This window comes from Macrotis lagotis, chromosome 7, assembly GCF_037893015.1.
Source record: "Macrotis lagotis isolate mMagLag1 chromosome 7, bilby.v1.9.chrom.fasta, whole genome shotgun sequence".
NCBI lineage: Eukaryota > Metazoa > Chordata > Mammalia > Peramelemorphia > Peramelidae > Macrotis > Macrotis lagotis.
The window spans coordinates 25,193,035-25,204,346 of record NC_133664.1 but is presented as its reverse complement, the minus strand read 5'-3'; positions in this window follow the sequence as shown (position 1 = coordinate 25,204,346).

Below are 11,312 nucleotides of genomic sequence, written 5' to 3'. Positions count from 1 at the left end.
CCTCCTGATCCATCCAACCCAATCTGACTGCGCTGCCTTCGGTCTCTCCTTCTGCTCGATGACTCGGCTTCAGCTACTCTGGTGCTAGTACCCAAGAGAAGGCAACAGAGGTGGCAGCCCACCCAGGCTAGATTCTTACTTACTGTCCCTCTTCTCCATACAAAGCACCAGCTTCGCCTGCCTCACACTGGCTGTTGGACTGTCCAGAACATCTCTGAAGCTTGCTCTGAAGCAACGTCCCTGTGGCTCTGGCTCACTTTTCCAGACTTACTTCCTGTAACTTCCCCTCTGAGGGTCCAGTTGCCCAGCTGGGCACTCTCTAAGGAGAAGGGGGATGCGCTGGGCTGCTTCCAGTGCTTTTGCCCAGGTCACCCACCCAAATGCCCAGAATGCCCCCTTCCTGCCCACTTGTCCCCTGGCATCTGGCATCCTTAGCCTCTGTCAGGGCTCCTTCTTCACTCCTGGATGATTTCAGATTGAAATAAGGTTATCAAATACTTAAAACTAAACAAAAAACAATTATCCTGACTCTGAGTTAAGAATCTTGCCCAAGGTGTTTGTCCCTCTTGTACGCTATATGTCAGAGACCACCGAAGGATTATTGGGTAAGACATGGTTTTATTTTTCTATTTCCTAAGCTCCTAGGTGCCGAACACATGCTCAGAGAATGAAAAAAAGCATCAGGGTTTCTCCGGATCTTAGGGATGCCAAGTCACCCTCCAGGCTCTTACTTCATGGAGGGAGATGGAGGTTGACGTCTCTCTGACCAGGACAGGAAGAAGAATGTTGGAAGTGACAGAGGTACGGAAGGGGAGCCAGGGGCAGGAGGGCAGCGCTGGAAGGAGGAATGGGCTGGAGACTGAAGCATGAGAAATTGGGTCAGAGGGTCCATTCAAAATCCATGATTCTGGAACAAGAAAAGGCTTGGGGATGAACCCTCTTCTAAGGCAGGTTGGGGAGTCTGCACTCCTGGGCATCAGAATCTCACTTCTGCTCCTCCTATTTATTGGCATGACTATGGACAAATCACAGAACTCTTCTGAGCCCGTTTCCTCATGTGTGGGGCTGCTAGGTGATGCCAGAGTACACAGAGTGCTGGGCCTGGAGTCCAGAATATCAGAGTTCAAATCCAGTCTCAGACACTTCCTAATTGGGTGACCTTGGGTCAAGTCACTGTATCCTGTCTGCTTCAGTTTCTTCATCTGTGAAATGAGCTGGAGAAAAAATGGCTGAAACAGCTCTTGTGCTAAGAAAACTCCCTGAAGAGTGTCCAAGGGGTCACTTGGTATCAGGACTCACAGAATAGCTCATAGCAGTTTGTTCCTTTATTAAAAAAAACAAAACCAACCTGGTAGTCCAATGACTAGAATTCATGAAATTACTATTGTAATAGTGGATTTGTTAAGCACCTAATGACCACTGTCTTACTAAACAAGGAATATGAAGAAGTCATATTACTAACAAAAGACAAAAAGACACAGAACAAATTAAAGGAATGACAAATAGTATACTTTGGCTAGAGACTAGGATGGACACAAAGAGACATGTTAGATAGATTAGATCAGATGGTGGAGGACAATAAAGGAGAATCCAGAAAAGGATTTTAACCTTTTTTTCCTCAGGTGAAAGAGAATTCCTGCAGTCTGGAATGGGAGGAATATGAAAAGTTAGGAAATCAGGAGAACTCTGTGGAGAATTTCAGTCTCCACCTCAGGAACTGTGTGACCCTCACTCTCCATCATTGACCCCTTTCAGTCTCCATTTCCTTTATCTCTAGAATGGAGACAATAGCATTTTCCTCATAGGATTAGTAGGGTCCAATAAGATAAAATGCATGCAAAGTGTTTTGCAACAAGACATAAATGTCAAGCTCTTTGGGAGCACTGGAGTAGACATCACTATGCAGTACAACTGCCTTTAATCTGGAAAGACTACAAACAAGAGGACAATTTGGGAGATAACAAATAGATTAGATAAAGAGGAAACTGAACTGGCAAGTGGAATCCAAAGAGGAGGAAAAGAGCTGAGGAAAAACCCTGGGAGGACCTGATCAATAATCAGCTGTTTGACAGGAAAGAGTTCAAGATTTCAGACTGAGTGATAAGGAATGAGAAACAGGAGCAGAGGTTAAGTGCTGTGGATGTGACTTGGGGGGGGGGGGGGAGTCAGAGGGAGTGCAGACACCACTCACCTGTCTACAATTCCCTAGACATATTCTTTCCCTTTTTGTCTATCACACAAGGAAAGGTTATCAAAGCCTTGATTCTGAGGACTCAAATTCTCTTCCTTCTTAGGCTTCTCCAAGGATCCCTCCCCTGGGCTTTGGCCTTTCAGTCCAGGGGCTGATATTCTGAGCTTGACCCTGTTCTTAAGAGAACGTTTCTGTAAACCTCCTAACAATTATTTCTGCAATATGATTTGCTTGAAATGATTTCTTTAGCAGAACTCATGACCTGCAATGGAATACAAGATCTGCAATCTCCCCTCTACTCTTTTAAATCACTTGAGTCTGCCTGGCCAAATCCTGCCCCCTTAGTGAACTTCACTCATCACAGGTGCTTCCATCCTCTTTATTTGGCCACAAGCTAACCTGTATGTTCTGGGACTGGTCAACAATTCGTGATTCTCTGGGCCCTTTCCTGGGTAAGTCTCTCAAGAAGAGCAACAATACTTGGCCTTAACCTTTTCTCCCCTCTACCTTGAGATTCTCAACCTCATCACAAAAATCAAAATGAGGAAAGGGTATAAAAGGTGTCCCTATCAGACAAGTAGAAAAACCAAGAGAATTCAGGGTCACAGATATCAAGGAAATTGTTTTAAGGAGACTAGTTAACAAATAACCAAGTCAGAGCTGTTAAGTACCTGTTAGGCATCTGATGGGCTAAGGAAACAAGAATGAAAAATTAACAGTTACTGTCCCTGCTTCCCCAAAAACAAACACATGCTGGATAGAATATGAAATGGGGTTGGAAAGGAGGTAGGAAAGGGGTCAGAGTTGAACACTTCACAATTTCATGTGCTTTAATGATGATGTCATTCTTTGAGAGAGCTGGGAACCACTGGGCTGGTCTCTCAGTATTATGGAAGAACTGGTGGAAATGATGGAAAACTTACAATTAATTCTTTATTAAGTTTTAAGGATTTTACCATCAGAAAATAAGGATGGTGTTTCCTCACTGCCTAGCCTTATGCTTTTAATTTCTTTTTCTTCTCTTATTACTCTTTGCCATTTTTGAGGGAAGTTGGCATCCTTGCCTTACTCTTGTATTTACTGGAAAACCTTCTAGTGCTTTCACATTGTAAGCTTCTGGTTTTAGACATTTCTATGGCTTATGGTTTTTAGTATACATGAGTGTTGTACTTTATCAAAGGGACTTTCCTCATTTATTGATATTTTATGGTTTTGGATATTTTTGTTTTTATATGATTATATTGATTTTCTTAATGATGAACCATTCTTGCATTCCTTACATCTTGATCATAATGAATAATTTTTGGCATAAATTGCTAAGATCTTTAGGAAGTAAATATTCCATCTAGATTTGTGACAAAGAAGAAGAAAATGGGGCCTAGTATGAAATGCATTCTCAGTATAAAGAAAGTAGATTTGGAGGAGAAATACTCAGGATTCCAGAACCTAAAATTCCACAGTGAATATCAATTACAGGATGAATGAGAAGCACTCAAGGTACTTGGAAACAGCATACTGATACAAAGACACAATTTTGACAAGAAATAAAAAGGCCAACTGTTTAACAAGAAAGTTGGGGGTGCCCAGTTGTCATGAATCAACACAGATTTTGCAAAAGTAAATACGGAAGAAGGAAGAACAGGTAAATCAAGGTGTATTCAGAAATACACACCTGAGCTACAGCTCAGAATCACCCAGGCTGGTTGGGGAAGGCTAAGATAAAAAAGTACCAGAGTTTAAGATAGAGGAAGAGTCAGAGGAAAGAAGGGGCTACTCAGAGTGGATAGGGTGATAATGGGGAGAGTAGAGGACTGTTTAACTGTCATTTTGCACTTTTGTGAAGGAGACTGATCTTGAAAAAAAAAAGAAACAAAAAGGAGCTGAAAGTCAAGAACGGTCCAAGGGAAAGAGCACCTCCCCTTCATGCTCTGCTAGCTATCAGCTCCCATCCCAGCTCCATGGCTTTTAAGCAAAACAGGAGAGAGACCTCCTGGCTTTTAATTCATTGCATCTCAGAACAGGAGCTATGATCTGATAAGTAAGGAGAGAGGGAGGAAATTTAGGCTCCCAGTTGCCCTAGAAGAGTTTCAATTCATGTGACTGGGACAAAACTTCTGAATCACTGATGGCAATTTCCAGATGATCCCGGAGAATGGAAATTACCAGAGGATGAGAAGAAGGCATTGTTTTTCTAAGTTTAAAAGAGAATGGAAGAAGAGAGAGAGAACATGAGTGCTGTAGGCCCTCAGTAATAGATTTGTTTGGGAGAGGAAATGGGAAAAGAAACAAATTTTGGTTTCATCTAAGGAAAAGTCCTCAACAATCAGAACTGCCTACAAGTGGAATTGGTTGTCTTGAGAGGTAGTTAATAGGGATGTCCCCTTTCCTTGGGTGTCTCCAAGCAATGGCTAGATGCCTACATGGAAAGGTGTGTTGGAAATGGGAATTTTGTTCACCTCCATATTGAATTGGAAGGGATCTTAGAGCCCATCTAATTCAAATTCCAAATAAACAAAATGAATACTGATGACCACTCCCCCCCCCAAAAAAAAGATCCTTTGATTCACAAGGAATCTTAAATGATTTTTACTTTCAAAGGATCATTCATCAATTTAGTCCACTAACTAAATTAGAATTTAATATTAAATAATCTCTTATATTTAAAGAACTAGTTAATATAACTGACAGTAGTCAAATTACTCCCCCTCTTAGATCACTGCCTTGTCATGGCTTCTCTCAATGAAACTATGAGCTTTGTTGTGCAGCTACCCAGGATGGGCAGGTCTGAGACTTCAGAAAAAAGGTTAACCAGTGATGGAAAGGGAAACTAGTTCCCTATCTTTGCCAAGAAAACCCCATGGACAGTACAAAAGAGAGGAGTCCCTTGAGTCAGAAAGTGCCCAACAAGTCAGGGGGAGGAGTGGAGGAAGACAAGGAGCTCTAAAATAGATAAAGCTACTGGGCCAAAGCCAAAAGGAAGTTCGGCTGTGGATAAGTCTGGGAAAGAAAGGAAAGTCTGATGCTGCAAAGATCAATATTCCACAGGAACCTGGAGTATAAGATATATGAACAAAGATAAGCCGGTATAATCAAAGTTTAAATATCAACATCCTGGGTGTCAGTGAACTTAAATGGATGGGAAAGGGTTAATTTAATTCAGATGATCGGTAAATATACTACTAAGGGCAAGAATCCTTAGAAGAAATGGAAAAGCCTTCATAGATAATAAAAGGGTCAGAAAAGCAGTCCTGGAGTAGAATCTCAAAATAATGACAATGCTACAGGTTCAATTCCAATGTTCAACCTTGCAGTAATAGAAGTCTATGCTCCAACCATTGATGCCAGTTGATCAGGTTTATGAAGACCTAAAACATTTTCTAGAAATAATACCAAAAATGGATGCCACTTTCAACATAGGGAACTGGAATGCTAATGAAGGAAATCAAAAGACAACAGGCAAGTTTGGCCTTGGTGTACAAAATGAAGCAGGGCAGAGACTAATAAAGTTTTGTAAAGATAACTTGCTGATCATAGCAAGCACTTTTTCAACAACTCAGAAGGAACTCTATACATGGGCATCTCTAGATGAAGAATACCAAAATCAGACTGATTATATACTTTGCAGCCAAAGGTAGCAAGAACCTCTTCCCAGTCAATTAAAACAAGACCTAGAGCTGACTAGGGTTCAGATCATAAGCTTTTTATTGAAAAATTCAGACAAACTGAAGAAAATTAGAGAATACCAACTGACCCAAATTTCATCTCATATAAATATGAAGTGGAAGTGATGAAAAGATTTAAGGGATTAGATCTGGTAGAGTGCCTAAAGAACTGTACACAGAGATTCACAATATTGTACAGGAGGCAATAAAAAACATCCCTATAAAAAAGAAGAGCAAGAAAGCAAAATAGATGATTGAAGAGGCTTTATAAATAGCAGAGGAAAGAAGGAAAGGGAAAGGAGAAGGGGAAAATATCCTCAACAGATTGCAGAATTCCAGAGAATGTTATGGAGAGATAAGATGATTTTCTTAAATAATGCAATGCAAAGAAGTAAAAGACAACAAGAGAATGGGAAAAAACCAGATCTCTTCAAGTAAATTAGAGCTAGAGACTTGAAGTGGGTGTGGTTCAGATCTTAAGACTTATTGCAAAATACCAACAATCTCAGATATGCAAACAATCTGACTGGTTGCAGAAAGTGAAGAGAAATTAAGAAGTCTCTTGATCAGAAGATCCTAACTTGAATCTTAACAGTGAAAAAAACTAAGATCCTGGCATCTGTTTCATCACTTCCTGGCAAATGGAGGGAGAAGAAATGGAAGCAGTGTCAGATTTTTTTATTCCTGGACTCAAAAGATCACCATAACAATGCCTGCAGTCAAGAAATTAAAAGACACCTGTCCCTTGAAAGTAAAGCTGAGGCAAATCTGGACAACATACTAAAAAGCAGAGATATCGCCTTGCTAACAAATGTCCATAAAGTCAAAGTTATGGTTTTTCTAGTAGTGATTATAAAGGAATTGGCCTATTGGACAGATGAGGAGGTAGTGGAGGATAGTCCATGTGGTCACAAAGAGACAGACAAGACCAAACACCAGTAATTCAAAATACTTAAGACTCACGACAAAAAATATAGAATTATTTAAGTCAGGCTAACTCATAGTATATGGCTTTTTAAAAAAAATCAATGATCTAAGTTGATTAGATCCCCCCCAATTATAAAATATTTTAGAATTCTAAATAGAAATTTTATTGAGGGAAGGACAGAGGAGTTTTTTCAACAAAAAACAAATCTTTACACTGCTGTTTATGTTAGTGCTCTAAATATGATGTGGAATTCACTGAACTATCCATGAAAATGGAAACTGCTATTACATAAAAAATAGTTTTATAAAATGTTGTTCTAAAAAGGAACTCCCCTATGATGTCAGAGAATCACTGATTCTAGGAGCTGGAAGGGGACTTGTTGGCCATCTAAGTTACACAAAAGAAAATCTCCCTCTTCTATACCAGATAATTGATCATCCAGTCTCTACCTGAATATTTCCAAGGAGGCGATGGATCCCCACTCCTCCTACACAGGTCCCAACTCATTCCACTTCTTTTCAGCCTTGTTTATTAGGAGGTTTTTCCCAGACATTCACTCTAAGTTTGTCCCTCTGCAATGTGTCTCAACATGGTTCTTGTTACTTCTCTTTGAGAACAAACAGAATAAGTCTATACCCTCCCCTCACAGGGAAGACCAGCAATTATTGGAAGATATTTATCAGGTCCCCCCCAAGTCTTCTCTTTCCCAGGCTAAATATTTCCAGTTCTTCTGACTCATTCTCAGAGGGCATGTTAAAAGAGAAGTGAATTATATCACAAAAATTTTTACATGAAATTTCAGAACAAATTTCATGTCACAAGGAACCAGATGTTAAATTTTGCATTTTCATTGTTTATACTCCTACCAAAAAAACTATCAAGTCACTAAGAAACTAGACTTCTTAATGCCTGCCAGATCACTTTCAGCTAGTTACAACTTCTGATGAAATGTGGTACCTGTTCTTTTCTGGGGGTGGGATCCTAGAGTTTAGTCCCTAAAGGTGTCTACCCTTGGAGCTCTTCTGGGGCACAGGCAAAATTAGCTCCCCATTTGTAAAGACACCCCACAATACTCAAAAGCATAACAACAAATGCCAGAATGGGCAGGGGTCAGTCCACCCAGGGCTTCACATCATTTAAGTCTCACAATAACCCTATAAGGCAGGTGCAGGCTTGAGACCCACATTTTGTAGCAGAGGAAATTAAGGCAAACAGGTTCAATGATTTGCCTGGGTTCAAAAACTAGTACAGTATCTGGGAATTCCTGATAAGGTAACTTCCTTTTATTGATGCTGATGGGCAACTGTTCTTCAATTTTAGAGTCTTAGAAAGCTGCCTGGGGTACAGAGGTCAAGAGCCTGAGTCAGTATAGATGGTTGGAAATAAACCCCCAGGTTCAAGTTCAATCCAGAAGTGGGAGTATCTGCCCTATTTCCTGTATCTACCTCCAAGTGGAAAGCAATGCAGAAATAATATGGGAAATTTTTATTTTACAAACTCTAAGACCTATCTTTTGAACAACATTCTAAATGACTTGATGCCTAAGATGTTCAGTGAAATCTATAATTGGGAAGACTATTTTGCCTCTGAAATCTCAAGTCTGGAATACAAAAACACTAACAAAAAGAAATATCTTCACCTGAACAGGGGAACAGTACTGATATTTAGAATACTAACACAGCACTGGCCCTAAATGGAGGGTAACTAGGTGAGGTGGATAAAGCACCAGCCCTAGAGTCAGGAGGACCTCAGTTCAAATTCAGCCTCAAACACTGGACTCCTACTTACTCTTACTCGTCACTTCACCCTGATTGCTTCCCATCCAGGACCATCTCCAGTTGTCCTGATTCATATCTGCCCACTGGACCCAGATAGCTCTGGAGGAGAAAGTGAAACTGGTAACTTAGCCCAGCACTCCCACACTCCAATCCAGCTCATGTGCTTATCATGTATCACCTCCCTGATGTGTGGTCTTATTCAAGAACAAAGAACAAACATCATCATCATTACAAGACATGACACAGAACATCTACTCTATTCACAGCAGCGTGTGTTGTGTCTGCTGGGGGGCGAGGAGGGAAGCGTTTTAAAAAAAGAAAGCTGTACATATTCACTATGCTTCTCCATCTATTTGTCAAAAGTAACATATTGCAAGTAAAAGTGAACTGGAGGCAAGGAAAAGGGAGAGTGTTTAGATGTAGAAGAGTTCAAGGGCAGGGGAAATTCCATCTGTTCATGGAAGGCTATAGGATCAGGCAACAGCACGGCTCCTGAGGTCAAAGCTGGGAGATCTGTAGAAAAGACTAACACAGAATTGTAGTTCTCCTCTGAGATCCTACTATGTTGGCCTTGATTATTTTAGCATTGTAGAGCTCTGAGTTCTACAAGAGGGGCATCTGGAGGAGTCAGTCCAACTCCACATATGGGTTACTGAAGGATCCACTTAGCCAGGCAGTGGAGGCAGGACTCTATGGGATCTGGTCCTGGATGGATGACACCCTTCCAGGGCTTGGGTGTGTGTGTATGTGGGGGGGGGGGTGGATTACCCTGGCAGGGCGGTCCACAGCCCAGGACAACCTCTTCCTGACACCACCAGAATGCACATGCGTTTATTAACAATGCCTGAACACACAGGATCAGACCAGTTGCCACATCATGAGGGCCTTCCCTGAGTTACGAAACACAGTAGCTGACACAAAGGCACAATTTGTCCCTGACAGGAAATCTCAGTCTAGTGTGGATGGTCGGCAGGCTCTCAAGGTGAGCCCCCTGGGCCATTCCTGCCTGATGGGTCCAAACGCACACCCCTCAACCCCAGAGTCAGTGAGAGGTCCCCCCCCTCAAATCTCTAGGCTGCAATCCTCATACAACACAAATTCTGGTTGGCTTCTCTGGGGCCCTTTTCTAAACCATCAGCCTCCTTCCTAAGTGTTGGAGAGCACACAGTACTTCAAGAGAGTGCAGGGCAGATCTCGTGGCCCTCGTGCCCAGGGACAAGAACTGTAAATTGCATTGTCATGACTCTATTGTTCTCTCCTTTTGTTGACTAGATTAAGTTTTTTTAAGAAAGTTTTTTTTATTTTGAGTTTAACAATTTTTCCCCAATCTTGCTTCCCCCCCCCCAGAAGGTAATCTGTTAGTTTTTACATTGTTTCCATGGTATACATTGATCTAAGTTGAATGTAATGAGATAGAAATCATATCCTTAAGGAAGAAAAATAAAGTATAAGAGATAGCAAAATTACATAATATAATAACAGCTTTTTTTCCCTTCTAAATTAAAGGTAATAGTCTTTGGTCTTTGTTCAAACTACACAATTCTTTCTCAGGATACAGATTTTTGTCTTCCATCGCAGATAACCCCAAATTGCCCCTGAGTGTTGCACTGATGGAATGAACAAGTCCATCAAGGTTGATTATCACCCCTAGACTAGATTAGTTTTGAATGCAAAACCCATCCCAGCTTCCTAGAGCTCCCCTCTAGAAAAATGTGTATCCAGCTCCAACTTCCGTAAGCCTTGTTTCACTCAAGGCTGCTATTTGGATATGATACCTGCTGAGTTCTCTTGCAACAAGAGCTATTTGTCTTTCATGTCTATTGGATCTTGAGTTGTCTGTGAGTGTGCACATGTTCTATTTTCTGATGGTATGTGGAATCTTCTTTGAAGAAGTTTTTTTTAGATTGTGTGTGTGTGTGTGTGTGTGTGTGTGTCTGCTGCACTGTGGGATCCCCACCTACTGAGGTAATCAGGCCAGGGTTAGGTAAGCAGACAATTTTTAGGGTACTTTTTCTAGCCCCTTCTTCACATCAGGAGGTGAGCAGTGTGATCTTTAAAAGGGCTGCTCAGTAACCCAGTGGCTGCCAAATTCCACTGCAACTTTCAGTGGGGAAATGACCCTATGGCCTGGGCTGCCTATGTGCAGGATTATGACCATAGTTCCCTGTGAATCTGCACCTGCTGCTTCATCACTTGCTGGTCACTATAGGACTTTTGAGGAATGGTAAAATGGTAATGGGTGATGTCTTTTGATGTGTGCGTATAAATTGGATTTATGTGAGGTAGAGTTGCCCAAAGTCATTGGCCTTACTTTCTCTTCCACAGTCATCATAATCTAATGACAAGACAGAGTCAAGACAATTGGTGATGTCTCTAGATGTAGTGAATGACCTTGGTATCTTCTATGCCTAACCAAGCTCTAAGAACCTGCTTCAGCTGCCTTCGTGGCTGTTGGAACAGTGTTCACATCTGCCCATTCTACCAGTGAAAGACTTTACATGCTTGGAGTAGACACCCCCACAACTCATTGATGAGTTTGAGACTCCCATGGTTACCCTCAACCTCAAGCCTGCTTGCCAAAATGGTTTAATGGGGTGTGGCTCCTGTGCATGCTACAGCTTCTTGGAGCCACAGATGAGAGTTAGGTGGCTCAGGAAGACATTAGAGGTGGAAAGCAGCCTGAAAAGGTCTTGGCCTCTCACACCATAGGTACTAGTCTTCCTTGAACATACCCTACACCCCATGAAAACAGT